The sequence below is a fragment of the Mustela nigripes genome, chromosome 1 (genome assembly GCF_022355385.1).
Source record: "Mustela nigripes isolate SB6536 chromosome 1, MUSNIG.SB6536, whole genome shotgun sequence".
NCBI lineage: Eukaryota > Metazoa > Chordata > Mammalia > Carnivora > Mustelidae > Mustela > Mustela nigripes.
In genome coordinates, this window is record NC_081557.1 from 240134226 (window position 1) to 240140178 (window position 5953).

General features: G+C 35.5%; 1 pseudogene; it reads right to left on the minus strand.

Moving 5' to 3' along the window:
• Positions 1-3309: 3309 nt before the first annotated feature.
• LOC132000740 (replication factor C subunit 3-like) lies at positions 3310-4588 on the minus strand (annotated as a pseudogene).
• Between the last annotated feature and the right edge of the window lie 1365 nt (positions 4589-5953).

The window sequence follows — 5953 nt, forward strand, 5'->3', positions numbered from 1 at the left end:
GCATCAGTTGAGAGGACCATGTGGTTCTTCTCTCTTCTCTTATTGATTTGTTCTATCACATTGATTGACTTGCGAATGTTGAACCTCCCGTGCATTACATGGATAAATCCCACCTGGTCACAGTGGATAATCTTTTTGTACTGCTGGATCACATTAGGTAGTATCTTGTTGAGAATCTTGGCATCCATATTCTTCAGGGATATTGTCCTGAAATTCTCCTTTTTGATGTGGTCTTTGCCTGGTTTGGGGATCAGGGTAATGCTGGTTTCATAAAAAGAGTCTGGAAGTTTTCCTTCTGTTTCTATTTTTTGAAACAGCTTCAGGAGAACACGTATTATTTCTTTTTTGAAAAGAAGAAATGTTCAAACATTCAATAGTCTTCTTTGTTATCTAGTCATCTGTTACTCCTCATTCAAATCTCAACTCAATAATCATTTCCCCAGTTAAACCTTCCCTGCCTCTTTAAATGGATCAAATTACTTTATTAAAAACTTTTACTGCATCATTTATCTCTTATGTACTTACTACACTTGTGATTTTTATGTTTATTGTGTAATTAATTATATTCATGTTTGTCTCCCTAATAAGGTTGTAAATGAATGATACTATGCTTGTTTTATCATTTATTCTTTGTGTCTAGCATGATGGAGCTGTTTCTCTCTCTCTCCCTCTCCTCCTTTCTTGTTCTCTTTCTCGATACCTCTAGATAGGTGATAGGTACCAAGGTGTCACTGTCTTTCTTAAGAGATAGGTACAGATAGAGATTATAGGGGAGGAAGAAATTCTCCTCTATCCTTTTAGGATTTCTGGCTGGACCTAAGAATTAAACTGATATGAGACAAATTAACAGGAGAAAAGCATACAAATTTTATTAGAGTTTTTTGTACATGGGGACTTCAAAAGAAAATAAACACCTGAAGAAGTTGCCACAGCAGAAAACTTTTATATTTTTTTGATGACAGAACAATATGTTTGTGAAAAAATGACAATACAAATGGGTTATACATAATGTGGGGAAGTGACTGGGATATTTATAGGGGGATGAAACTAGTGGAAGGTAAGAGTCATCTTACCTTAGTTTGGTTGTTTGTACAGACCCATTTCAGTGTCAATCCCCAGTGTCTGGTGATAAGGAGATTTATTTCTTCCTGGTACAGGGGGAGCACCTTGCTCATGGGAAATACTATGGCCTGTTTTTGAAGAGAAAAGGATAGATCAAAGAGCCCTTGCATCTACCATGTCTCAAGAGCTGTTAGCTCAAAATAATAAATATGCCAAACTGACATACTTTGGGGATGACATATCCTAAATTCATCTTCAATATATTTCTCCTTCTATCTCCACATATCTCTATACATTCACATAAATATACATAAAATATACAAGTATGCATATAATACATATTCATATATCATGTATTTTTGTATATGCCAAATGTATATAGAATGTATACAGAATGTATATTAACTAAGTATTTTAAAGAAATACATTCATAATTGCATAGGTGAGATGGATTCGGAAGGCAGATGAAGTGTCTGAAAGCAATCTAAATAAAATAACCTTTTGGTAAATGAAATAGGATTTAAGAAAAATAGGAGATGTCAAATGATGGAGTGGAATAAATCTGTAAAAGTGAATGGTTTGAAAGTAAATTGTGAGGGAATACTTGTCTTGTAGTGCCCTGGTTTTCCTTGTAAGTAAGAGCACTTTGTTGAGCCAGAAGCTAAGTTTCATGGTAGTGATTCAAATTGCTCTTATTATTAATTAAGTCATTATCCAAATTTGGGTGTATAGCCCATATTAAGGTGTAAACTAAGTGGCTACAAGAAAGAGACACAAAATATAATGAACAAAAACAAATAATTCCTTCCTCCTCCTTCTAAATGTGAGTAGGTCAGTTTGGTGGGGCAGTGCTACTCCACAGAATCAATCACCCATGGACACTGGTCTCTTTCATTTTTTTCCCTCAGCCTTTCTTGTTGTTCCTATTGCATGAATGAAGCTGAGTAATTGCCACAGTGATATTCAGGCCCTACGTAAGGAGTGAAGATTTAAAGTCCCAAAAAACCAATTCCATTTTAATAGAGTGACTTAGAATTATTCACAGTGTGTGTCTATTAACTAGTTTCCAAGGAGGTTGGGAACTATTCTCTCTATTTGGGCAGAGAGGCAGTTATAACTCTTTTACTGAAGGAGAAATCTGTGATGGATTTGGAGAACAAGAAACTATCTGCCATACAGCCTCTTAGGAAAGACAATTCTGACTGTAAGAACCCACAGTATTATTTTAAATATAATATCTTTTTAAGTTTTTCAGAAAGCTACTTGGTCTTAAGACTTTGAAAGTAAAGAAAAAAAGATTTTTAAAGTTTTATTTCTTTCTGAAGTAATTTGGTTTTGTTTTAGAAACGTAAATAAATTTGAAATTTTTAAATGGAATTTAATGGAGAAAATAAGAATCAGAAACAGAATGATGTTTATATAAAAGTTGTGTTAATTCTATTTCATTAAGGAAGGATATTTTAAAAACAAAACAAGGCAAACAAAAACATTTTTCAAAGTTTAGATAAATTGGAAGACAGATTTGATTTCCTCAAGGTACCTAATAGTGCAGGTTTTCTAATTCTTTTAAGCAGTTATAGGATTTTGAAAAGAAGCCTAAGGGATCACTTTGTGTGTGCGCACGTTTGAGGCAAGGGAGTGTAGTTGTTCTGATGGAAGCTGAGAAGTCTTTCTGAAGTTTTAGTTATTGCAAATATAACTGCTGAGAACATTGGTAGATTTATTTTTATATTCACTATATATATTTCACATACTATACTTCATATATATTTATGTTAAGAGTATACATGGGAATGGAGTTCCTGACTTGTAATCATATGTTCAACTTTTATAGAGGCTAAAAACAGTCAAAAAATGTTCTAAGGTTTTTCTACAAATTATCCATTGAAACCATCTGGGTCTAGAGATTTGTTTTTTAAAAGCTTTTACATTTCAGATTCAATTTTTTAATATTTATGAGACTATTCAGTTAATCTAGTACTTGTTGAAGGAGGTTTGGTGGTTTGTGTTTTGAAGGAATTGGGTCGATTTCTTTACCTTTTCTAACTCACATGTATAGAATTGCTGGTAGTAGTCCCTTATTTTCTTTTTAATAGATATAGGATTTGTAGTTATATCATTATAATTTCTCTTTGTTCTTGATAATTATCTTTGCTCTGAAGCCTTTTTTCCCCGATGTTAATATAGCCACTTCTGCTTTCTTTCTTTCTTTTTGTTATTCATTTTTTTAGGGTGCACTTTTTTTTTTTAAGTAAAGTAAGTTTATTTTACCTGCAGCTCTTCCAATATAAACTGAATGTAAATGCTGATACTGAGAAATATTAGGAAGAATTAAGGATAGACGTCAAGATCTCAAAACATCATGCCTTCCAATCTATCCTCCATGAACTTCTTATAAAGTGCCATAAATTTGGCCACAAATGCTTCCAAGTGATAAATGGCTTTGCTACCCAGCTGTAGATGATGTTCATAGTAAGCAGCCATCTGGGCCACTTCCCCTTTCAGTTGTCCATCACAATGATGTAAAATTTCTGAGAGAAGGCCCTTCATTATTATTTCAGGAGGAATACAATGACTTAGAAGCTCATAAAGTCTTCCACTTCAAGGAGCCTTTGTGGAGTCTGATGACTGACAATAACACCTCCCAATCTGTTTCAGGGATTTCTTGATCTGCACTAAAAGGGTATTGTTGCTCTCTGCAGGCTTCACACATAAGTAGAGCTTTACGGAGATTCCTGCAGGACTTCTCTGCAAGTCTATGAGCCAGTTGTGAAGGAAGATTCAAACCTTCCTTCTTGCACACAGTAGATAATACGTGATGAATATCTTCGATGTTGGGAGCAGGCACACGAACCCGCAGGCACCTACTGCGAATAGGTGGTACCACTTTAGATGTAGAATTGCAACACAAGATCAATCTACAAGTGGACATATACTTTTCCATGGTCCTACGCAAGGGCATGTTGAGCGTCTTTGGTGAGTCTGACAACCTCTGTCAATAATACCACTTTAAAATCTCTTTGAGAATTTGTTTCAAGTTGCTGTGATCATGCCACTGTTTTCAACATCTCCTGAATTACTACCCGGTCACTATTTCCAGCATCACTGGGATTCACTTCAAGGTGCTTCAATTGCTCCCAATAGTGCTAATTTCAATTTTCTTTTTAGATGGAGTTGTGATGGTCTGATTTTCAACTCTTAATGTTTCCACTCCAACACCATAAAGTTCACATAGAATACACATAATTCTTGTCTTTTTTCCAGCCCCTGATGGTCCATACACTAAGAGATGAGGAAAATCACCACACTGCACCAGGTTGCGCAGCTGGGCCGCCTGCTCCTCGTGAGAGTCCAGCCTTCCCAAGGAGCAGGGCCGGTATTTGTTCACCCAGAGGCTTATGACCGCTGGAACTCCCGGGATTAGACATTTGAAATTCCCGCGCGCGGGCGCTCCCTCGTTCGGGAAGCGGAGATCTACCTTTTTTTTTTTTTTTTTTTTTTTTTTAAATCTTTTAACTTCCAACATATTTATATCATCATATTTGAAGTGAGGTTCTTGTACATATAGTTGGGCTTGGGCTTTCTTTGGTACACATTTCTTTTGAATACAGTTCTTTTTTTTTTTTTTTAAAGATTTTATTTATTTATTTATTTATTTATTTGACAGAGAGAGATGACAAGCAGGCAGAGAGGCAGGCAGAGAGAGAGAGGGGAAGCAGGCTCACTGTTGACGGGAAAGCCTGATGCGGGGCTCGATCCCACGACTCTGGCATCCTGACCTGAGCCGAATGCAGTGGCTTAACCCACTGAGCCACCCAGGTGCCCCCTTTTGAATACAGTTCTTACCGGTAAATGTGTCAGGATATTAAAACAATTTCACCAGTGTAACATGCAGGAAGATTGAGCGACCTCAATCTGAAATTATAGTGTGTGCTTCATAGAGAATCACTGAGAGTCATTTATGGGCATTTTTAAATTTAGTGGAATAAAAGAACAACCCTTAAGAATTCAGATGATATATATTTATTTAAAATCTCAAATGTGGGTCAAGGCTATGTTGAGCCTCAAATTTTTCCAAAATTAGTCATTAGTGAATTTCACAACAGTAAGGTAAAATGCAAGGACAATGTGGGACATAAAAATGTACTAATGCTATGGTAGAACTCAAAGAAATTAGAAAAAAAATCCTTTAGGATCACCTTCATATTTTTTTTAGCGAATGTTTTTCAAATAGAAATATTTAGAAATTATATATATATATATATATATATATCATATGACTATCTTTAAATTTTTCCTTAATTACAAAGAATTACATTAATCATACTTTCTTCGAGCACACAGTTATCATTAATTCATGCGAGAGCCTTCTTCTATGTATATATGCATGTATCTATGTGTCTATGTATTTATCTTTGTATCTATCACCTGTCTTCCCTCCCGCTTATCCAATTCTATGAATAGAATTTTCATTCTCTTAATATTACTTTTTAAAATTATGTTCAATTTGCCAACATATAGTACATCATTAGTTTTTTTTAATATTTTATTTATTTATTTATTTTTATATAAACAAATAATGTATTTTTATCCCCAGGGGTACAGGGCTGTGAATTGCAGGGTTTACACACTTCACAGCACTCACCATAGCACATACCCTCCCCAATGTCCATAACCCCACCCCGCTCTCCCAAACCCCCTCCCCCCAGCAACCCTCAGTTTGTTTTGTGAGATTAAGAGTCACTTATGGTTTGTCTCTCTCCCAATCCCATCTTGTTTATTCATTCTTCTCCTACCCCCTTAACCCCCCATACATCATTCATTTTTGATGCGGAGTTCAACATTTCCTTAGTTGTGTGTAACACCTAGTGCTCATCACCACACTTGCCCT